At 30.8% G+C, this 26,226-nt stretch overlaps 1 protein-coding gene across 13 annotated transcripts in view; it reads left to right on the top strand.

Moving 5' to 3' along the window:
* LOC142318879 (serine/threonine-protein kinase MARK2-like) overlaps positions 1-26,226 on the top strand; it is a 385,326-nt gene that overhangs the window by 126,317 nt on the left and 232,783 nt on the right. The window lies entirely within an intron of this gene.

Below are 26,226 nucleotides of genomic sequence, written 5' to 3'. Positions count from 1 at the left end.
GTGCACAGCTCGATGTTACAGCAGTCCTAAATCCAAAATTTCAACATCCTACGACTAATCGTTTTTGAGTTATGCAAGATACATACATACGTACAGACGTCACGCCGAAACTAGTCAAAATGGATTAATGGATGGTCAACATGGATATTTACGTTGAAATCAAAAAATTTTTCGCGATCACAATACTTCCTTTACTTCGTACAAAGAAGTAATATTGGTATTCTTTGAAATAATGTTTGGATTTTCAAATAAAGGTTTTTAAATGCTTGTTGTAGGTGTGATAATCGCGGCTTTTAAATATTATTTACACGAAGAAAAAGAATTTTAGTGTAATACATTTATATTATTGAATTTGTATTTAAACATAATTCCTCCTTTAAAGAAATAAATTTTTCAGTGTAAATTATTGCTTGAATGCAAAAAAGGAAGTAAATTTGGATGAAGGATTGTGTACGTACGTATGAAAACATTTATATACGGCGATGCAGTAGTTGTTCTCTGTATAGTAACATTACGATTCATATTCACTAGTTGTGACTTGTTACCGACAGATAGCAGCAGTAGTATTTGATTTCACTCTGCTGATATTCACGTTGTAGGTCTCTGCGTTTTCTCATTCGATATGCGTGTTTGTATTTTTTTTAGCCTTTTTCACCTTTTATTTACGATATTGTTTCTGTACGAATAAATTGCGTAATTTTTGCGAGAGCATTTGCTATATTGTTCGAGAGTGTTGCGTTGCATTCTTTTAATCTTGAATAAAAACTCTTCCCGACATTGTGCAACTTGCTAGCTTCGAATTTCAAGGTCGAACAAGATGTGATACTGAAAAAAGGATGAATATGGATGTTAGAATAATGTAAGCAGTTGTTACCTACGTCCATATGTACTCAACTTATCTATTTACCTAGATATATATTTACTCTTGTTTTAGTGTAATTCATTGTTTCTCGTAAATGTTATTTTCACATTTAGCATGATGATAATGTTTGAAAATAAATATGAATGTTTGTGTTCGTTTATTTCATCTAATATAATTGCTTGCATGGAAACAGTCAGTATCGTCGTTCAAAATTTAGTGTTTGTAATTAAATTTAAAAAGAGTTAGATGTAGATAGGATTATGTAGTTTTTCTGTTTGTTAGTATTCCAAAGCCGATTTCTTTTCTTTTTGATCCGATTATTAATTTTCAGATTATACGGAAGTCTCCGAACGATTGCGTAGATCCTGAATAAGTCTTGTGCATGAATAAGTTTAACCTATTTTAACAATATTTAATATTTCCATTAGGATTGTCATAATTGGTTTGATTGTTATTTTCTGTCCTTCTTAGAATTGTTACTCCGTAGTTGACGTGTTTCAAAGCACATCCTTTTTCAAAACTACTTCTAACATTCACAGATGTTTGACTGACAATACTAGGACGGGCAGACAATAACAGTCAAACCAAGTTTACCTGTGTTTATTTCACGTTTTGTAAACTAATTCGTAATTATTAGCGATGATCTACATGAAGGTTTATTTTTTTCTCATTATTTAAACCAGGATAAATGATATATATTTATAAAATTAAAAAAATTGAAATTTGCTTGCGGTTGAGCGGGCATTTTTCAGTATCATGGTTGTTACCCTCGACAAACTCTTCTACTTCTAAATTAATAACAAGTCTAAGGCCCTTCTTTATTCGTAAGAAGTTTTATTGAGATATATCTTTTAGTTTGAATTTTATCTTCTATTATAAATAAGCGATACTAATATTTTCTGAATATTACAAAGATCGCTGAACTAGTTAATAGCAATTTTCAGTCGTAAATTATGAGTTGAGTATTTTATTTAGAATTGCTTATTTTAATGAAGTAGGTTTTTGGGTGGGTTCCGTTCCGTTTTGAAAATCAAAAAAATTCTAGGTATGAAATTTTTGACATTAAATCGGGATGGCGCAGAGCATAAGCGGTTGCCTTCCCGTGGAGGGAACAAGATTTTCCAGGACAGGCTGTTAATATTTTAGTGTTATCGGTTTTTTTATACTGTTTCGCTGCCATTATTTTTTGTTCATTAATAATATATCGTGGCCTGAAAATCCAGCAGTCCACACGAGACATTACGCAAATAAAAAAACAGCTATCTACCATCCCGATTCGACTAGCTGCAAAAGATATCCGAAGATTTACGAATTATGCGGATATACATCTACGTGTGATGTGTATTTATCATTTTATCAACCGCTTTTCTGTTGATGGTAATTAACAACACATCCTGTTTCGCAAATAACTTTTTTTACCGAGCTACAGGTACATACACTGAACGAATAAAGGACGAAGCTGCCTTAGGACCCCGATTCATCAAACCTGTTGAGACTTTGGTAGTAAAATTCAAATCGCTCGTCTACTAATAAAATTTAATCTTCTACTCTTTTTTCATTCTTTGTTTAATCAGTGAAACATCGATTTTTATAGCGACAGACCGAATCGTAATCTCTTAAATATTACGGTAGCCTAGACCCTAATTAATACCGTTGTTAGATTTCTTTTTAACTGTTGCAAATTGATTTTTATCAGTTGTAATTATGAGGCATAAACGTATAAATACCGGTCGATAACGTAATTACCTAACGTCTGAGGCTGCGCCCTTGAACGCAAAATTATTTTATTTATTTGTTTGCAGCGGTATTATGAGGATTTTCATTTTAATCCTGAACGGTATCGTTATAATAACTACGAGTAATCTGTGCTTTCAAGAACTTAGGGATCTCCCTTCTCGAACACGTGTTACCTCTTTTTTTTTTATATATATAAAAGTATCTGTAATGTAAAAGGTTTCAAAAACCTCGTGACTACTGATCACGTGGTATTATTGTAAAGGCGGCTGCCGTACACTTCCATCAATTGTAATAATAGTAAAATAACTGTAGACGTAACCTGTCCCGTCGGTTCTTCCTACTCCTGTTTTTTTTGTCGCTTTGTGAATATTTTTAATGGATTCCCTTTTAGCGAGTTTTTCTTTTCCTACCATCCTTATGATGCGACGGAATAGTGTGATTAACGTATAATTGTATTTTATTTTTCGGGAAACTGAATAGGTCGAGAAATTTTGGTAAAAATTTCGGCGACAGTTTTAAAAGTACGTTTTAGTGAAAAATTTTGTTATCTGGTACATCTAAATCAATTTTGTTGTTCAAAAGAAAAATTTCACCCGAATAACACAATAATATTTATTTATAGATTGTTATAAATTTTGTTTTAAAATTTTTTTTTATCATCTCGTTAAAAAAACGTGTCGCACTGGTTTAGATGCTTATGTATTATAAATTTTTTATGGTTACTTTACTTAACCTTGTTTAATAATAATAACAAGGTCTACATTTTTTCGTAGTTTTCCAGATATAAAAGGCTATTTTGGGTGTTGTTTACGTTATATTTTATTATCTTCTGGTTTTAACGGGCTTAAAAACTTGACAGATTTATCTTTTTACTCTCGTTGACTGAGGCTTTTTTTATAATTATTAAAATATATCTGTATTACTTTGTTTTATTTTCTAACTATTTTACTGATTATTATGTTTTTATTCGTTAAAGGTTTTTTATCGCAGTAATAAAGTTCTATTTTGAGATGATAGTTGCTAACTTTAGATTTTTGTAAAAAGATAAATATTTTACTATAAGTTATTAATTGCAATTTTTCTTTCAAATATTCAAAACTCGTTTAAAAATAGTAATTATTCTTTACTATATCCATTTATTTTTTAATATTGACACAATATAGGCGGCAAGTGCCTATATTGTGCACAGAATTTATTGTGTAGACCGGCCGTAAAACTAGGAATTTTTTGGTGGACGGGTGCGGGTGCCTTTTCTTTTCAAATCATTAGCGTATGGGTAAGAGACGAGAAAAGTTTTGTGTAAACGTGTGATATCCAGAGGTTAAATTAATTTGGGATTAGGTTTTTTTCTACATCTGTGGTAGACGGCTCTTGTTTTTTTAGATAGCTTTTTATTTTTCGCTTTTTACAAAAGTAAACGTGAAGATTTTTCTCATTGCTGAACTAATTTATGAAATTATAACCCTCAAATCGCTATCAGTTTTTATTCCACAGTCGCTGTTTGGAATGATTTGGGATTCAATACCTCCCTGTCAATTCATTTTATTTATAGACTAATTGTGTTTAATAACATTTTCTGTGACGTATGCTGCATAAAGTATTAAAGTGTTTAAAAAAAAAAACACGTGCTAATTCTTTGTAACTAACTGGCATAGCCTTAACCTTCTTTTTTGGAGGGAAAGGGGAGGCATTAGAAACGAAAGTTTCTAATTCAAACTACTTGAAGTAGTCTGTTTTTTATGTTTGCTTCAAATGTTCCTTTTTTTACCATTTTTCCTAAAATGTTTATAAAAAAAAATTATTTAAATAATTTGATTATACCTCGGTTATCACCCCTCCACGATTCTTGTGTTTGGCTATGACATAAATTCTCATAAAATAATATAAATTTAGGCTTCATTTTTATATGTACGTGGTTATTAGCTGGCTCTGTATGAATATACGAATCGGTAGATTCTCATGAGAATCGTTACAATTCGTTATTTGCAAAATATTATTAGAAACATTATTGGAATAATTCGCAACAGTTCAATCGTTCTGTTATTGTAAGACAATTAATACGTGTATGAATGTTAGGCGTTGTAATCAAATGCTATTTTAAACGATTAATTACAGGTATCATTTTCTCCGTATACTTACATTCATTTTTCTGTATAAGAAGCATATTTTATATATTAGACAAACTAGGGAAAGTTTGAAGTAAAGCTTTTTTCCTGTTGTGTATAATAATATTAAGCACACCGAAATACCGGTCTTAATTAAAATTCTACTCGTAAAACCTTCACTTAGTTCACCAAAGGGGCTCGGTCGTTTGATGAACATCATCGATCTAAGGGAGAGCAACTTTATTATTGCGGCTTGATGGTTTTTATATTTCTAAGCTGTACGAAACAATCGGGACTACGTCCCGATTTTTTCGTAGAAAAGATTTTTTTTTAGAGAATTACTTAGAGTGTAGTGCATCCGTTCATTATTTTCAAAAATAAAATAAGAATATGAATATCGTATTGATTTTTGCTAGATTTGCTTATAGTTTTTACCAGTTGTTTGTAGAGGTTTACGCTAATTTTGTCGAGCCACACTATGGGCCGAGATTAAAAATCTAAATGAATGAAAATCAAATTTATGATCACAGATTAAAATTTTAGAAAAACAGCTGACAATCAATCGTATTGGAAAAAGAAACTGGTACCGATCTTGTTACGAAAAACCGTGTTAGAAATTTTACTATGTTGTCACAAAAAGCTTATATTTCAGGTTGAACTGTGGTTGGAATTTTTTTTTTTTGAAAGTTGGAAATTATTTCACTAGAGCCATACACATCAACAGTAAAAAGAAAAAGTAAAATTTAAAATTAAATTGTTATGCTCTGGTTTGTTTCCCTTATGTAGTTCCTTAAAATCGTTAATCGGCATAAAAAAGACGTTAGTTTATTTTTAGATGTGTTTACACAGTCTCGAAGTTATTCGACCGAATTTTACGAAGTAAAATTTCAAAATCGAATTATAGTTCTAATTTATTTTTCAGTTTTCTCGAGTTATACATCTACAATATAATAGAATTTATTTTTTAATTTGCTATCATTTCGTAAGATTATTAAGGAATACATTTACAACAGGATAAGAATTACAGAAACAATGTTAGTATATCAGAACCAGAAAACAGATTCATTAAAATTATAAATATCAGTAAAATTTTATTCTATATCAATTACATAAAAAAAAACCTATCCTGTTGTTAATTTATTTCTTACTGATCGAATTCGATCGAAACATTCAAAGCTTCCGTATCAGAATCTGTGTAGCATGAAAAAAAATTGCGTGTTGTCTGGTTTGAGTTCTCTTGTAATCTAAAATTAATTTCTAGCATTTGCTTATATTTCATCATCAATAATGCCAAGTTCATGAAGCAACTTGAAAATTTGTAACATTTTTTTTTTTTGTTAAAAATGTATTTTTGAAATTTCAATTGAAGTGAGGTTCCGCTTCTCTCTATAAAACTATTTTCTGCCATACTTTGTAGATCGTCAACCTAACAGGAAAAATTAAATCTTGTCTTGCTTTTTTGGTATCTGTTGCCCAATAATTTTTTCTATTTTTACTAATAGATTTTTTTTTTATTTTATTAAATTTTGTTGAAGTTTTCTTGTTAGTAGTTGCTGTTAATTTTGAAAATAGTTTGCATTTTGTGATAAATTATTTATTTAAAATTTAGTTTTCATTTGTTGTGTTTTAAAACAAGATTTTACATTGAGTCATGTTTGTCGTTGTCGTAGTGTATTGTCTGCACAATTAAGTGATAACACTGTTCTGCCAGTTTTAAAAATATCTCATTAGATTTATTAAATATTCACCAGAAAGTTACGCAATTTCTTTTTGTTATGTTATTTTAACATAAAAAAAGTAGGTTTGAAATAATACGAAGCAGTACATTTAAAACACAACCAGAAAAGAAGGTTTGTTTTCTATTTGTTTTAATAAAACAAATATTAATTGTGTATTCATGTTTTTTTACACTGTTGGTTTGAATATTTTACGTGCTCTTTATTTATAAAATATTACTGTGCAATTAGTGTTGCTCCATTGTTTATCGTGAAGGTGCCTCCCAGTTGTAATGAACAATTTATCCTATGCGTACATACCGTACCGTTTTTATGAAAAATATCTAGAAGCCTTAAATTTCTAAACGTTTGTTAATTATCTCATATAAACCTACTTATAACTGGGGGCATTACGTCAATGTTATTTATAATCATTATATCGAGTCTACGTTTAACGATTTTGCCGGGTTGCGGAAAAGTGAATGTAATTTCTTTAATTGGAGATATAATTGTCACATGTCCGGTTTTTTTTTGATAACTTTCCAGGGAATTAGAAAATATACATCCGCATTCTTGAAGTGTTGAACACATTTTATTATATATATTTATGTATATTTTGTTGTAGACGTTCCTCTACATTATTTTTATAGTAGCAAAATATTTTTTATGTGATTTGTGACAGGACGAACATGTGACTTTCTGTTTTATGTTTTATCGGTATACTTTCTTGTTTAAAAATTTAAAAATAATACCCGATAGTGTTAGTACATATTAAATGGTTTCAAGACGGATTGTTTTTCCCGTAATGGTGTCGGCGGCCAGGATGGGAATGAGTTCATTGAAACATGTATGTAATTCATACTGTTACTGGAACACTAACACTTTAATTTATGTGTATGAATTTATAAAACTTTGAGTATTACATATATATACAGATTAATGATTACTGTTTAATAATATTCCTTTACTTCTATGTACTATCATCACCATCATTCCTTTTCAAATAGTTAATTTTATTAGATCCTTTGGTTTTTTGAAAAATAGATACATAATTATAAAAACAGTAATGTTTACAATATCATTCCTCGTTTCATACAGGTTTTTTTTGTGTGTAAAAGTTGGCAAGATTGATAGAAGCAGTAATAATAACAATAATACTTTAAAACAAAGATAATTTTCATTTTTATATTCTGTACTTCAGCATTCACTGCAAAATAAATTTGCTCGAGAATAGGTTTTTTTTTCATTGATCAGTACGTTTTTCCAATTATAACACGGTTGCTACTTAAAAATTATCTATTACTTACTTACATTATATGTATAATTTTTTTCAATTGCCCTGCAGTAAATTAAATCAAAAAGTTTTTTTAATCATTTCACTACTGTTATATTAGTGGTTATCTTAAATTCATATGTCGCCTATTAAATCAACAGAAGAAAACAAAAATGATAACCTCTTTATATATTAATTAAAATTTAATGATATAAAGTATATCTCTGTTTTGTTTATCTGTTGCTTTTTATTTTAAAAACAATTTCTTTAAATGTTAACTCGTGAAAACTTAGGTCTTTATGAAATTACCATATGCAATTTTCAGTATTATTATTTTTTATTTACGATACGTTCATATGTTTGTGTGTATAGTTAATATCATGTTTACAAGTAGTACACGTAGCAGCGACGTGGTACTTAGTTGTTCAGTTGAATTTTATTGATATTGTCTAGTCATTGCATTGTTTTTAGCACAATGGAATTTAAATAGATCGATTTGTGGTTGTCATAATGATTTGTAATGAAAAGTAGGTTAAAGCTTTACGTATTAATTTAATAAAAGAAAGCGATTGATTACTAATGTGTATGTACAGGCCTGTAATATACATTAAAAAAAAGTCGCTGTTAATTGTTCCGTTAGATTTTTGCTAAATTTAATTATATTGTAGCGAGAAAAAGAATCAAGTCATTTTATTTTGCAAATCAACATTTTCTGCGCTCTTCCCCCATAATAGCTTAGGAATTTACTCGAGAGGTAGAATTAATATATAACAGATCAATTAGAGGATATATTGGTTAAGCGATCTTCTAAAAACTACTTGCGCGTATGAAACTACTTTTCTAATGGTACATTTTCCTGATTAGGAGTCGGGGTTTTTTTTGTTGTTGTAATAATCGTGTTAAATTTTATCTTAGGATATTTTAGAATGTAGAGGACAAGGAATGAAATTATGTATTGGAACAATTCTAAAATAAATTAATATCCTATTCGTAGATTACTTGTTAAAATTTTAAGTGAAACTAGTACAGCACGCATGCGCATAAATTAACGTTAAGGAATATAAAAACATAAGGCCCGCCACTCATAAGCTTTATTTTAATTCTGATTTTAATAGACGCTGGTATTTTTTTCTTTTTATATGTAGGCGTAGCTGTATCGCGAAGAAATGAAGATAATTTGAGAAGTTATTTTTTTTGCGTTTTGGGAAATATATTTTATTTGGAAAAAATATTTACAAGCACATTCCCGTTGCTTTCAGGTTCTGATATGTTTTTATTAAAATCAAGTCTAATGTCATATAATTTTATTCGTTGTCATTTGGGTTTAGTAAAGTAATTTTCTCGGAATTAAAATCTCTAAAAATCCTATTATTACATTTTATTTGTTTATTTGCAGTTTAAGAAAATCGATTTAATGTAGTCATAAAATAATGTATTCGACTCAAAAGTTTAAACTGTGTATTAAAAGTTTTCATGAATACTGTTAGTGACACAGTTCTGGAATGAGTTTTTCTAACCGTAAATGTTTATTCTGTTAGTGTCCGTAGAATTTCAATGAAGCCTCATTTTAGAGTATAAATCGGGATAAAAGTTTTTGCTAACCGTAGCACGAAAACAGTGGATCGAATTTCTGCACCTATGTTTTTGTGATTCTTTTTTTTTCATTTTCAAAAGTTGGACATATCCTGAAATTATTTATTTTTAAGACATTTGCATAATAATTTATTCCATTTCTGGATTATTTTTTCTCGATTATAATTGTCAAGATTGTGCTCCTTTGGCGAGCTTAATTTAAATGAAAAATAGTTAAATTGGAAGTTCATTCAGATATTGTACCGGGGCATAGATTGAGCTTAAATTTATTTCAAATATATATATCACAGGAGCGATTAAGCTCGTGTTGTTGGATGTGCAAAACAAGATTTGAGTGGTAGGAATAAAAATGAACCGTGGAGTATAAGGAGGGGTACGTTGTTTGCCACTATCCTCGTCTAATTTGACTTCTAACAGAGTCTGTTTTATTTATTTATCTGGAATAAGAACTGGTAGTATTTTTAAAAAGGAAAAGTAATTTTTTTTACTTTTTGGTAAAAAATAAAATCAGGTTGGTAACGATACACTACTCATTCTCGACTCGACACAGCTATTTTTAATAATAACAAACATTCTATGTAAGGGGAAAGTGAGAATTGAAGTGGTTTCCTATTCCTGTTTAATTAATACTTGACTAATTTATTTATGTTAACTTTCTGTATCCATTTTTTTTTCGTATTTGTTACTAGTGCTTTTTTCTAGTCTCAAATTATTGCTTGATTACCTAACTATTTGCTTCAGTTAAATAAAATGATGTAACATTTTTAATTAAAAATTTCTATTGTTAAATTCTTTTTTGTTACTACTGCTATTATTATTATTATTATTTCACGTTCTAATGAATTTTGGGCAGCAGTGTGATAGTTCTGTGTAAATTATAATTATTAGTAAATAGGATTCCTTGACCTTAATATTAACAGGAAGGACCTCGATTTTTTTCTATCCAACAGCCTTGTTTGTAAACAAGTATTGAAGAGACGATTTCATAACGTTACATTATTGGTAATTTTTATAATGACCTTTCATAATACGAACGTCGTTATTTCTTTAACGTAAAATTATAGATTTTTGAAATATAGTGTGGATAGATGTTAAAATTTGTGTTTTTATAAATATTAAATTCATTTTGAAGTAAAACTCAAAATTTTTTCTAGAAGTAATTTTGCTTTGAGGGAAGTTCGGTTTAAAAATAAAAATGAGTAATAATAGAAAGGTTACAAAATAAAACGTGTGACATAAAGTTGAGTAATGAGGGACAAAATATTTTAAAGTGAGAATATTTTGATGAGTTAAGTATAACAAACGTTCGACGAAGTAATGCAGACATAAAATGATTGATAAAAGCAAGGAGAAGAAGAGGTTTTGATTCAGAAAAGAAATCTGCTAGTATCAAATATAGATCTGGAATTATAAAAATATTCCTGAAACTGTGGAATATAAAATGCACTACTACGGTAGTAAATGTGGGACACAGGAAAAACAAGGTAAAAATTGAGGCATTTGAATTGTGTTTATACCGTAGGATGTTAAAGATTCGAAACTTGTAGAAGGGAGAAAATATGAGCCAGAATATTGTAAAGAGGCGAACTGTCTCTTTGCAACGTCTTTCAGGTTGTTTAATTTGGTGATAGAGTGACATGTAGAAGAACATAAAAATGATAAATAAGAAACAAATAGTTGAGGATGTTACTAGCTTCTATATGCGAGTTTTTATGTTTAATGAAGATCATTCGACTTGTTTTAAGTTAGGATTAGAAGAGAAACCTCTTGAAGAAATAATAAATTCGAAATAACAAATAATAAATGAAGTAATTCTTTTTTCTTAGGAAAAGTCAAGCCAGAAATATTTCCTGAGGAAATTTATTTATTCAAAACTGTAAAGAGAAATTTAAAGGCATACAAAATATTTAAAGCAGTAAATTAAAATTAAATAAAAGTAGCTGTTGCATGAGGCAACAGTTACATTAAAATTAAAAGATTTACATCTGAACGGAAGAATTTAGTATCAAACTGGTCAAGATAATGAAATCTACCGGGTTTGTCTAGTGGTGAACGCGTCTTCCTAAATCAGCTGATTTTAAAGTCGAGAGTTCCAGCTTTCAAGTCTTAGTAAAGTCAGTTATTTTTCCACGGATGTGAATACTAGATCGTGGATACCGGTGTTCTTTGGTGGTTGGGTTTCAATTAAGCACACATCTCAGGAATGGTCGAACTGAGACTACAAGACTACACTCATACATATCATCCTCATTCATCCTCTGAACTAATATCTGAACGGTAATTCCCGGAGGCTAAACAGGAAAAATAAAGAAAAGGTCAAGAGAATGAAGGCGAAAAATATCAGTTTTTAAACTACTTATTGTCAGTTGGAATGATTTAATAAGTATTAAGGATACAATTTAAATTATAGCTTAGGAATGTAATTTACCATTTCGAAGGGTGTTTTGATCATCCGTTTTCCTGCCGTCAGTTCGTAGCTATGAATTGAGGTATTCAAGTCAAGAATTATGAGTAAAATATAGCTGTTTCTCCTTAGCCTACAGTAGCGTAGACAACATATCGATTCATAATTTCCGTGTTTCTATACGTTTAAATAAGTATTGGCAACGTGTAGCGACCTATTTATAGACCGGAAGCGCTCCAAATAGTCAGTCAGCAGACGGCATGATTCTAAAAAATTATCATTGAAGAGTTTTGATATTAAGATGATGACTGTGTACGGTTTATTTAGTTCACTTCATACTTCTCGCCTCGATGATTAAATTGAAAAAAAATAAACAAATATTTTCCTTAAGACGTCTGTTTTACCTGTTATAAAATATGTTAATTATTGAAACATGTAAGTAGTTATATTTTACTCTATTTTGATAACGCATAATTCCATTTTGTTTGTTAATTTCTTCTTCTTCAGTCATTTGACTGGTTTGATGCAGCTCTCCAAGATTCCCTATGTAGTGCCAGTCGTTTCATTTCGATATACTTCCTACACATCCTACATCTCTAAAAATTTGTTTCACATATTCCAAAAGTTGCCTGGCTGCACAATTTTTCCCATCTACGTGTCCCTCCAATATTAAAGCGACTATTCCAGGATGCCTTAATATGTGTCCTATAAGTCTGTCTCTTCTTTTAACTATATTTTTCCAAATGCTTCTTTCTTCATCAATTTGCTGTAATACCTCTTCATTTGCCACTTTATCCACCTATCTGATTATTAACGTTCTCCTATAGCACCATATTTCAAAAGCTTCTATCTTTTCTTCTCAGGTACTCCTAGTACTCACCCAAGTTTCACTTCCATATAAAGCTATGCTCCAAACATATACCTTCAAAAATGTTTTCCTGACGTTTAAATTAATTTTTGATATAAACAAATTATATTTCTGACTGAAGGCTCGTTTCGCCTGTGCTATTCGGCATTTTATGTCGCTCCTGCTTCGTCCATCTTTAGTAATTCTACTTCCCAAATAACAAAACTCTATAATCTTTTCTTTTTCTGTTTTTACATTCAGTGGTCCATCTTTGTTATTTCTACTACATTTCGTTACTTTCGTTTTGTTCTTGTTTATTTTCATGCGATAGTTCTTGCGTAGGACTTCATCCATGCCGTTCATTGTTCCTTCTAAATCATTTTTACTCTCAGCCTTTTTTATTACGTCTTTTTTCTTATGTTCTTCAATTATTACTGTTGCTATTTGGTTCTTATAAATGTTAGCAATTGTTCTTCTATCTCTGTATTTTAAATGCTGAACATTTTATTCTAGTCTACGTTATCGAATGTCATTTCTAGGTCTAAAATGGCAAGTATGTTGGTTTGTTTTTCTTTAATCTTCTTTCTGCTATTAATTTATTAATTGAGCCCTAAAATTGCTTCCCTAGTCCCTATACGTTTCCTGAAACCAAATTGGTCTTTCTTACACTTCTTCCACTCTCCTCTCAATTCTTCAGTACAGAATTCTAGTTAAGATTTTTGATGCATGAGTAGTTAAGCTAATTGTTCTGTGTTCTTCACATTTATCTGCTCGTGCTTTCTTTGGTATCATTACTATAACACTCTTCTTGAAGTCTGATGGAACTTCCCCTTTTTCGTAAATATTACACACCAGTTTGTATAATCTATCTATCGCTTTCTCACCTGCACTGCGCAGTAATTATGCAGGTTTTCTGTTTATTCCAGGAGCCTTTCTGCCATTCAAATCTTTTAATGCTCTCTTAAGTTCACATAATATTGTTTCTCCCTTTTCATCCTCTTCGACTTCCTCTTCTTCTTCTGTAACACCAGTTTCTAATTTATTTCCTCTGTATAACTCTTCAATATATTCCACCCACCTATCATCCTTTTCTTATAAGTCGGTGTACCATCTTTAACACATTATTAGAGTTTAACTTACGTACCACAAAAGTTTCCTTAACTTTTCTGTATTCTCCGTCTATTTTTACCAATGATAATTCCACTTTCCACTTCTGAATACTTTTCTTTAATTCACTCTTTCGCCAATTTCCACTTTTTGTTTACAGTATTTCTTAACTGTCGATAGTTCCTTTTACCTTCTTCATCGCTAGCATTCTTATACTTTCTTTGTTCATCCATCAGCTACAATATTTAATGTGATATCCAAGATTTTCTACCAGTTCTCTTTGTTCCGCCAGAGTTCGTTCTGCTGATATAAGAATTTCCTATTTAACATTTTCCCATTCTTCTATATTTTCTACCTTATCTTTTTTATTTAGACCTTTTGCGATGTTACTCCTCAAAAATCTTCTTTACCTCTTCCCCAAGCTTCTCTAAATTCCACCGATTCATGTGACACCGTTTCTTCAGGTTTTTAAACCCTAATATGCATTTCATTATCACTAAATTATGGTCGCTATGAATGTGTACTCCAGGGTAATCGAATAATCTATCTGATACCTAGTAGTATCACCTGGACTTTCCCATTTATATATTCTTCGATTATGATTTAAAATGGGTGTTGGCAGGTACTAAATTATACTTCGTGTAAAACTCTGTAAATCGGTCCCTTCTTTCATTCCTTTTGCCCAGCCCGTATTCACCCACTATAGTTTTCCTTGCCTTTTCCAATGCTTGCATTCCAATCTCCTACTATTATTAAATTTTCATCCACTTTTATTTATTTAATTGCTTTGTCAGTTTCTTCGTATACACACTCTACCTCATCATCGTCATGGGCACTTGTAGGCATACAGACGTTAACGATCTTTGTCGGTTTAGGTTTTGATTTTATTCTTATTACAATGATTCTATCGCCATGCAGTTTGAAATACTCTACTCTCTTCCGTATCTTCTAGTTAATAACGAAACCTACTCCTGCTTGCAAATTATTTGAAGCCGAGTTAACTATTCTAAAATCACCTGACCAAAAGTAGTTTTCCTCCTCTCACCGAATCTCGCTAATTCCTACTACATCTCCATTTATCATCCATTCCCCTCGTTAAATTTTCTCACCTACCAACCTTTTTTAGAGTTCTAATATTTCACGCTCCGACTCGTAGAATGTTACTTTTTAATTTTCTGGCGACCCCTTTTGTGGTAGTTCCCTCTTCCGGAGATCCCAATGTGGGACTAGTTTACCTCTGGAGTATTTTACCACGCAAGGCTCTTCCATCTTTTTTACTGGAAAATGTAGAGAGCTGCATTTTCTTGGGAAAAACCAGCTGTAGTTTTCCACTGCTTTCAGATGCGCAGTACTCAGAAGAGATTGAGTGATGTTAATATTGTCGTTTAAGTAGTTCTGTCCTTACGCCCTTAACAACTACTGAAAGCTGCTGCCCTTTTTCAAGAATCATTCCTTAGTCTGGCCCTCAACAGGTATCTCCGATGTGGTTGCACCTTCGCTCCAGTAACTCTGTATCACTGAGCATTCTAGCCCCATCACCATTGAAAAGGTCTCATGATTTATAAAGAGAGGTCACCTTAATATTGCTTTTATTGAAATCTTAAAAATTTAACAGTTTCGCTTCATTTCATACAAAACGTATTGCCATCCTTTAAAAACGATCCTAAATTTTCTCTTAATTTTGAGATCACGCAGTGTAGAAATGTAAAAAAAATGGCCATTAAAATATTTGTCCATCTATATATTATGCGTTAATTTTATTTTTTATATAAGAGATCTGATGGTCCTTTAATCTTTAAATTTTATGTACAGTAAAATATATGTGGCATTAGGCGTTTGAAATTTAGGTAGCTTTTTTAAGAAAAAGAATGTCGTATATGAAGCAGTTTTTCCTGATTATGGTAACAGGTTGACTTTTAAATCTTCTTAATTGTTAGAGATACATACTTTTAAAATGATATTTTACGAGTATGATAACTTAGTCCGTCTATAATTCTGACTGCATTATCATGTTGCAAGGGATGGTAGCTGATATTTAGGACTTAAAATGAATATAAATGACGTGTGACTAAAGAAGATTAGCTGTCAGACAAACGCACCATTAGAGATTATCTTTTTCATGTGGGCTAATACGTATTTTTGTAGTTTTTTACTAGTTTTGGTGATAGACCTAAGTTTTTGTTTGTTTTTATTCATATAAGTGGTCGTAATGGTAAAGAATTTCTAATTTTATTTCTGAAACAGAATTAAATTTTAAGTCTGTTCAAATACTATGAAAGTTAGCTTCTGTAGTCGTGTTTAAAATCTGTTGACCTATTATTATTATTTGGAGTTTTTTTTTTTATTTGTACGGGAATTCTTTGTTGTCAGAATGATGTCCTTTTGTAATATTTAATTATTGTCTATTTTAGTAAGTTTCAGTTAGCTTATCCTTGCGGTGTACATTTTAGACATTGAAGAGTTGAGTACGGTTTGTGTACACAAACCTTTCTTGTTAGTTTTTTCGTAACTTAGTTCTGAAGGTTGCTTGTAGTTTGGCTTACCGTTTCTTTACAGATTGATGTGCAGGTGGCATTGATCGATGTCTTTTTCTTCTTGAAGGTTGTTTCATATCCTTACGTGTTTGAGCTGTTAATGACTTTTAATTTTTAATCCTTTAACACGATTTTCATTCTGATATTTGTTACGTTACTTATTGTATTTATTTATAACGATTTGCTCTTTGACTTAGTGCTAGATATGTTACAGTTAGTTACTTTTTCAAATGACAGTAGCGTTATTTTTAAATCACTGGATTATAGGCCTAATCTATATATACATAATATCATTATTTTGATCTGATTGTATTAATTTGTTAAGATTTCGTGAAAGGTTCGAAATAACTAAATGAATAATGAACGTTTGATTCATATTCTCGTACGTTTTTATTGTTTTCTTTTTCTTTTTTGGTAATTTATATTCGCAGTTGAAGTTTTTTAATATAAACGGTAGAGTTCATTTATTAAACGAACTTGTGGTAATGACCCGCGTAGCTATCTCCTAACTGATCCTCCCTTTATAAAGTGAATTAATGCTCCACGGTTTTAATTTGGAGTAACAATAATTAGTGAAGTCTGTACTCGGTTCCATTTCATTATTTTGTAACGTTTTTCTAAAATATCTGCGGGTTAAAATGACATTCTTAATTGAACTCATTTTGTTTTATTTTCAGTTGATTTCTTAACGATTTAATTATTGAAAAGAGTTATGAACGCTTAAAATTCTGTCGATACTGATTGATATTAAACATTGCATACGTGCAACATACGAGGGATTCCTTTCTCCAGATAAACAGAGCCAAACTTTATTAGTGGAAATTCCGTTACGCACATTTCATCTACATGTAATTAGATTTTGACGTCTGTTTTCAAAATTTTTGTATTTATAAACATGGGCTTAAATAAATTTACGTATCACTATTTATTCTGTATTAATAACTTGAAGTTTATGTAATGCAATTATTACTTTAAGGAGATTCGGAAAGTTCTCTTTTAAACATTATTTTTGTTACTTTTAAGGGACATTTTCAGAAAAACATACTTCGATGTCGTATTTGATACAGCTACTTTATTATTTATCTATTTTGTATTTTATTTTATGTTTTTACCGATAAATTATGAAATTTCGGGTGATAATATGCTGAATTTAAAATCTTTGTTCAATATTTTTTTTAAACCGAATACTTTCAAGTATTTAAGTATTTTCAAAGTCGTTTAAAGTAATATTGAAGTATTTTCTGACTATATTGTTTATAATTACCAGCATTTTTCAAAACCTACTTCATAAACTGCTTGTGAAATAATAGAAAAAGTTCACCCAAGTTTTAGAACGTTAATCAAGAAGCAGAATTAAAGATTTCTTATGGTTTTTTTACCTGTAGAATGAAATAAAATAGGTCCCAGTACCGTATCTGCAGTATTTTTTGAGTGTGAAAACCAATAAATTAGGGTAAAAACCCCTGACATTTTATTGTATCCTTTTATATACTATAAAATTTTTAAATGGGTAATAAACACATAAAACTTTTGAACAGACCGTGTAGAGAATTAATCCTGAACAGATTGGTGTAAGATAAGTTGAATAAAACAACGGAAAGTTAGAAAAAATCGAATTATTATTTAGTAACAGTACATTACTATATTTATTAGAAAGTTACGTATTTAATGAATATGGACACCACATCACTTGCTTGTACGCCCATTAAATTACATTACACATTTTTTCTAAATGAAAAGTACATAAAATTTTATTTCATTAATAACTTCTGATATTGTTTCATATGACATTCCAATGTGCAAACAAATGAACATTGGTAAAATAGACGGAGCATGCAGGAAAGTTAAGGAAAATTTTGGGGCACATAAATTAAAATCTAATAATGTGTTGAAGAAAGATGGTACACCGATTTATAATACGAAAGGTAAGGCCAATAGGTGGGTGGAATATGTTGAAGAGTTATACGGAGGAAATGAATTAGAAAATGGTGTTATAGACGAAGAAGAGGAAGTTGAAGAGGATAAAATGGGAGAAACAATACTGAAATCTGAATTTAAGAGAACTTTAAAAGATTTAAATGGCAGAAAGGCTCCTGGAATAGAAGGAATAGCTGTAGAATAACAGCGCAGTGCAGGTGAGGAAGCGATTGATAGATTATACAAACTGGTGTGTAATATTTTTGAAAAAGGGAAGTTCCGTCAGACTTCAAAAAAAGTGTTATAGTCATGATACCAAAGAAAGCAGAGGCAGATAAATGTGAAGAGTACAGAACAATTAGTTTAACAAGTCACGCATCAAAATTCTTAACTAGAATTCTATACAGAAGAATTGAGAGGAGAGTGGAAGAAGTGTTAGGAGAAGACAAATTTGGTTTCAGGAAAAGTATAGGGACAAGGGAAGCAATTTTAGGCATCAGATTAATAGTAGAAGGAAGATTAAAAAAAACCAACTTACTTGGCATTTATTGACCTAGCAAAGGCATTCGATAACGTAGACTCTAATAAAATGTTCTGCATTTTAAAAAAATTAGGGTTCAAATACAGAGATAGAAGAACAATTGCTAACATTTATAGGAACCAAACAGCAATAGTAATAATTGAAGAACATAAGAAAGAAGCGGTAATGAGAAAGGGAGTCCGACAAGGATGTTCCCTATCCCCGTTACTTTTTAATCTTTACATGGAACTAGCAGTTAATGATGTTAAAGAACAATTTAGATTCGGAGAGTACAAGGTGCAAAGATAAATATGCTACGATTTGCTGATGATATAGTAATTCTAGCCGAGAGTAAAAAGGATTTAGAAGAAACAATGAATGGCATATGAAGTCCTACGCAAGAACTATCGCATGAAAGTAAACAAGTACAAAACAAAAGTAATAAATGCACTCTAATTACTTAGAACGTGATCGGTTTGCCAAGTAATGATTGAAGTGATTCCGTACTTATTTACAACAGAGGAATACGCTGATATGGTATTTATTTTCGGTATGTTAATAATAATTCTACAGTTGCTCAGTAGAATATGAAATAAGTTTTCCTAATCGCAGCATTCCAGATCCCAAAACAATTAGCGCGACTTTTCGCAATGATCGTGAAACAGTGTCACTACCTAGTATTCATGCCAGCTACGAACGATCTGACCATCACTACGCTGTTAATGATTAAATTATTAGAGAAGCAGTTCATTACAGTCTAGGCGGCAGTACACGACGTCTTTCTATGCGGATCGGAATTTCGCATTTGATGTTATGGAGAACTCTTAAAACAAATGTTATCCTTCTCATAGACAGTCATTTCAACGTTTACACCCAGGATACGGTCCGCTTAGCTTGGAGTTCTGCATCTGGTGGAATACAAATCGACAACTCTACAAGTTTGTTTTGTTTACCGACAAGGAAAATTTCACTCAGATGGCGTCAACAATTTACGCAATTAGCTTACATGGGCAGAAGCACATCCCCATGGAAGGTAATTTTCACACCGATTTAGCGTCTATGTATGGTGCATCCTTTTTCACAATCAGCTGAAGCTGTTTGGACCGTTTATATTACCTGGCCGCTTAAATGCTGAGGTCTATTACTTGCACTTTCTTCAAAATGAGTTACTGCATTTGGTTGAAGATATTCCTCTAGCGCTGAGACGCAAAGTATACTTCCAGCACGATGGCGCGTCTCCCCACATCCCTTGTACCGTTTCCACTCTCTTAAATCGTCATTTCCCTGAGAAATGGATCGGTTGTGGAAGTCCACATTCCTGGCCACAAAGATCGCTTGATCTAACACCTTTAGATTTTTGCGTCTCGGGATGGATGAAAAATATTGTATACAACATTCTCGTGCGGAATTAATTGTTCGCATTACGGATGCGTCTGAGCATTTTAAGGACTGCACTGACGAACTAAAAAGAGCAACAAAAGCAGTACAGAAGCTTGTCAAATAATTTGTTGAAAATGGCGGGCTTATTTTTGAACATTATTATAAACTGGTACGTGTTTGGTCGTACACTTTGTACTTCGTATTTGGTACACTTTGGTCGTCTAATGTACTGTTTAAGTAGAGTTCCAATCTTTCTAAGTCTTCTTTGTTTTATTCACTTATGTTAAACCATTTTGTTCACAAATAAATTCTCTACAAGTTTTTTTAAAAAAAGTTTTATATATTTATTACCCGTTTAACAATTCGTCAAAGGATACAATAGAACGTCGAAATTTTACCCCAATTTATTGGTTTTCAGCCTAGATTTCTCAAAAACTACTTCAGATATGGTTCCTGGGACCTACTTTATTCGATTTTAAGTTCTGGGAGAACTTCTTGATACATACACCCTTTATATATTTATGATTATTAAACGGTTCGATAAAATTCGACCTTAGCAGCGGAAATGACATAAAAAAAAGTTATATCGGAAATTTTTTTTGCTCATTCAGTTCTTTTTGTTGGTGGAATATTTTATTGTTTTCATTTCCTAAATTGCTGAAGAGATATATTGCACTATATCCCTCCCTTGACTATTTGATCGATAATTATCAACCGGCTACACACAACATATTTTAGAGAAATTTATTTATTTATTTTTCAGTAGCGATTTATCAAAGGGATAAAGTAGACAATTTATGACTGCTTTAATTAGAAGCAAATAAATAATTTTTTGGACGATCAACAAAATTTTTTTTCGAAATTGGGTTGTACATTATATCGGTTAATTAAGTTGTATAGTTATGAAATGTTTTTGTATTTCTTTGTCCCATTTTTATTGTTTTGTTTCTGCAATGTTCGCTTGTCCTTACGTTTCACTGTTTCTCTCTTTCTCTTCATTGTCCTCGTATCGTTATCTATCTTGCTGTCACCCCACCAAACATGAGCTGTCCGCCCTTCCGTCGTTCATCATAATCATCTTCTTCATTCTACAATAAACTCTTCGTTCAACGCAAACAAATTTATTTCATTTACATAAATATTACTGTCTGATGAAATAATTTAATGCTGTAATAATAGTAATAATAATGATGATGAGAAAGAAGCTAGCTCTCTGTGTTGTAAGTTGTTTAATTGAGGGACTTGAACTCATTTATTATCTCGAATTTGTTTTTCCTATCAATAATTTTTATTAAAGATTATAATATTCAGAACGCCGTAATATTATCGGAAAAAAACAACATTGGTACTGAACGAATGTTATCTTTATTTAATTTGTGTGTGTTGAGGGGGGGTGTGTTCAATGTATATATGTTACTGTGAAGCTAGAATAAATGTATTGCCTGGTTCAAAGTCCAGTTGATACGAGTATGTTATTACAATTTAAAATATTGTTGCATTCTTCGCTTTAAATTTATTGATATTTCCCAGTTATAATGTTTTCTGTTATCTATTTTTTGTGTTGGGCTACGGTTGTTTTCGCTTTATTTATTTGTAAAATATTTAATTCTTTTTATAATGTTTAGTTTTCCTTCTATTAATTTATTTAGCGTTATATTTATCGCAATCAATAATTTACGGGGAAAAATTACTGAAAACCTTTATGATGGAGAATTTATAAGTCTAATACGTGGAATTTACGTACAAAAGAACAAAAAAGATTGAAAAAATTCCAGATATGGAGCTACCGAAGAACTTTTACGATTTCCCTGGATAATTATGAAATTCCTGTTGAAGATAGAGCAGAAAATCCAGTAGAAGGAAGATGGACGTACAATGTGAGTAGAGAGCAGAAGTTAGGTATAATTACTGTATAGACCCGAGGACGTACTATGTGGAGTAAGGTATGGAGATGCACTAAAGGTATACGGAAAGACTAGTGCAGATTGTAGGCCATTGAATCTGCCAGCTTGTTAAAAAGAATAAATTTGTTAGTGACCGATCGATATGATTTAAACCGCTTTCTTTTTCTATTTAAAGCCCCTTCTTCATCAAGATGATGGATCGAAGACGACATTGATATTTGACAGCTGTTTTATCTGCAGGAATGCATCAGAATTTGTTTAAAAATTATTTTTTAACATCGGATAAGTTCGTGATATACTTGGCAATACATCTTTGTAACATTATTTACTATAATACTAATTTTGAACGTAGGAGAACTAGTGTCACAATCCCATTCGCCGGAAGATAAGAACTGCATACGACTCATTGCTTATACATACTTATATAACTATACTTATATACTTATATAACTTGCATATACTTTTATAACGATATGTTTTTTAAGACATATCCTTATTTATTCTTGTAGAAGGTTTTGCGAGTTTTTCCCCGATCTATAGCTATGGTTTTTTAAAAATCTGAAGTAGGTCTTTCTATGATCATTGAAATAGCGAAATTTAAAACAAAACTTCTTTTAAAAGGCTTGTCGTTTATTTCTTAATTTTGTTGGCCTAACTTTTCAGGTGTCTAATGCAGGGACCTATTTTTTCCTGTAATTTCATATTATAATATTAATACGCATTTCAATTTCCGACAATTCTGTGAAATAAACGAACGGTTTTATCCTGATGTTAACGGGAGAGTAAAGAAGATCAAGTGATGGTGAAAGTTAATCATCTGAGGAATATTGAGAAAGTAGTGCAAATTCTCTGAAATCAAATGTAAGTTTTAGAAGGACTCACAGAATTTCTTAGATAGCTTTTTGGATATCCTCATGCATTTACTACCTGTACACGAAGCAACAATTTATTTTAGTCTTTTCAAGTAATGCGTTGAAAGTTCACCTAATTTTAATGGTATCTATGACAGGTATATTTTTTTCTATACATTGCATCGGAAGGCTGAAATTTAACTGTATACTTTAAACATATACAATTTAATTTTTGAAGGGGAGATTTCATATATTGGAAATCGCGCATGTGTTACGCAGCCGTTATATGACATTACAAAATTTCTTACATTTTGTTTTTATTAACCCCAGTAAGGTTTTCGAATTACTTCGCTATTGTGTACCGTTAATTTCTTTAAACAACAAGGTGTTTGGTTTTCAAATCAAGCTGTAAATCAATTTTCTAACAATTTGGACCGAAATGCTGTTCCAAAGCCGACGGTTCATCTTTCATTGTACGGGTGTACCAGCTCGAGTTACGACCGTTATGACTGATATCGTGTTTTTCATCAGCGGTTCACGTACGCTTCAGGGATATCATGATGTAAAATTCTTTGTACATTTCATTAATAATAAATGATATGTGCATTCCATAATTGTATAGTTTTAAATAGTACGTATATATGATTGCAGTTTTCATGTATGTAGGTTACGCGTGAGTTGTGTACACAGTATGTATTTATTTACATGGTATTGCATATCCTGTTATGATCGATGCTGTACTATACTTGGGTATTGTTAACGTCATCATAATTATTATCATTAGTCATAATTTAATATTATTATTGTTATTATTCACCATCAATGAAGTGTCCTCGCAAATATTGAGTGTGAAAAAAAACTCGAGTTTACACTTTGTTTTTCTGCCGATTGCGTAGTTTTGTTTTTGATCGATTTGTTAAAGTTAAAAAATTACAGCAGTTTTTTTTTTTTACTGAAGCCATATTTTTGGTACTCAAATTTTTTTGCGATTTTTATTTAATTACTATAAAAATTTAACCGTGATGGACATATTTTTTACGTGCAATGTCCACGATAACAAGAGGCTTGGTTATAAAAACGTTTAACAGATTTGATGTTCATCACATAAATAAAATATTCAAATGTTTTTACGAACTAAACACAAGCTATGTGGGAAGAAATTTTACCATTTCTTCCCATTACATGACCGTAAAACCTTAATCAGTTTCTTACGTCCTACGATTTGGATAATACAACAGCTATGTATTTTTTCAACATAAGAAATATGTTAGTCGTGATTTATCTAATATGAAGAGAGGAAGTCGGACAAATGGACTTTATTATCTCGCGGCGGGTAATTGATGTGATTGCAGTTAATTTTGAGCCGTCTATCGTTAGGGTGCTTTCTAAGATGCCACACTGAAAGAACGAACCCGAACTAAAACAACTTTGAAGTTGCAATTCATATATATATATATATATATATATATATATATCCTATTAAATGGAACGCCGAACGTTCTAAACAAATCTTTTGATTATCGTCCATTCATCTAGTGTAGACCGGCCTTGAGGCTTGAGTCATCAGCTTACCGTTAAAATAATATTGGCTGTATATTTTTTTTTCTTTTATCAGGCAGATACCTTTTTATGAGGTTTAACTTAGGACTTTTTTTTGTCTCAATAATATATTGGTTCACAGAACAATTTCTTATAGTTTTGTTGTCGCATTCGCTGAAGTCTTAAGTTATGGAAATCGCCACGATACGAAGTGACAAGTTCACCTTGACCTTCACTGTTTATAAGAGCGATTTGACCGTGATCTTGGTAGTTGTAGTCAGTGTTTTATTTTTACTAAATAGAACTAAAACGGATACTGAAATTATACATTGGCTGTAAAAAATTAATTTTGTTAATTTACACATGATCTTTTTTTTATAATTATGACGTAAATTCGTGGTAGTTTTTGAAGTAAACGAAGAGCTAATTGTTAATTCAAGAATTTTCCTCTAGTGAAATGATAAATTAGTAAAATGAACTATCAATTACTTTGTATCATTGTCCACCTGTTGAATATTAGTGGTTGAAATCGCATGGATAAAGCAAGTGGTTAAAGTATGCATTGTTGCATTAGTTTTTTCTCTTTCAGTTTGCCTGTTTGTAGTGGGGGATGTATGTTTTCTTTTTTAATTAAAACTTTATGAACCTGCTTTTTTATTTATAAATTTAATATCCTAAACGTTCAAATAATGCCCATGTACAAATTTCAAAAGCTGGAATAGCTGTGCGCGGATTACTCGAGTATGTTTTTACAATTTTTTTTTAATGCTGTATTTTAAATTGAAATAATTTTTTTGTCAATACTTTAACACTATATATTTTTTGAAGCATTCTTTCCCGATTAATTCCTTTGTAACTTCCTCATAAGTAAATGTAAGGGCATTTGTATGTATTATTTACGGAATAATTAATTGTTTTTATGAAAAAATATGATAATTATTGAAATATTCCTTAGTCGTTAATTTTTTAATTGATGAGAAAGTTAATTTCAAATTCAAATATGCGTGTCCTGTAACTAGTGAACAGTGTTATTATTATAATATCTAGTGGAATTATATTTTATGTATAATTTACGTATGTTGAAAGAAAACCTTTATGTAAACTCCATACCGGCCTAATCATTTGCTTTTGAAATTAATTATTTTACTTCTGTTATTAATTTGGGAACTTAATTCTTTAGAAAGTATTTTTGTGATGGCAGCGTATTTAATGGGTGAAGTGTGAACAAAATAAAAATAAAGTACATTGAAATTGAATATTATAAAATTCATTTATATCATTTTGACGATCGAGCCCATAAAGTTTTACTTCATCCATCCAAAATAAGATTGAAACATAAAAAAATTTGTTTGAATATGTATACCCTTAAATTCTTTGATATCAGTTCTATCCTCTGAATAAAAAGCAAATGAAAGAGTAAAATATATCTATTTTCCGGGACATGATTTGATATTAAAATTCTTTGTATATCTTCGTGTCGTATTTAAAAAAAGATTCTCAATACCCATGATAATTAAAACAGATCATCCCGTACAAAAAAAAAAAAAAAATTCAGCAATCGTGTAAGAGTTTAACCGAAGAATTTTTAGATACCTTTTTATTAATTTATTCTCTTTTATAAAATGTTCAGTTGTTCTGTTTATGCAATTTTACATGAACGTCCTATGATTTTTTTTTGTCTTTTCCTTTGCCCAATATAAAAGTTGATCCCCCACAAATTATTCAAGATAAACTGGAATGAACTTCTAATGTGTTTTTAAAAATGATTCTTATGTTAATAAATTTTCTCTTTACAGTGCTATGTAGGATTTAATTTTCAATCCGAGAGTGTCCTGTCCTGTCGGGCACCGTTGTTATAGGTTGGAATCAATCTCCGGTTGTGTTTCTAGCGTTGCTATTTTCATCCTAAAAACATTTTTAATCTGTTAGATTTTATTG

This window comes from Lycorma delicatula, chromosome 2 (assembly GCF_047948215.1).
Source record: "Lycorma delicatula isolate Av1 chromosome 2, ASM4794821v1, whole genome shotgun sequence".
In the NCBI taxonomy this organism is placed as follows: Eukaryota; Metazoa; Arthropoda; class Insecta; order Hemiptera; family Fulgoridae; genus Lycorma; species Lycorma delicatula.
Note: the sequence above shows the minus strand (reverse complement) of the source record. Positions and strands in the feature narration are given on the sequence as shown.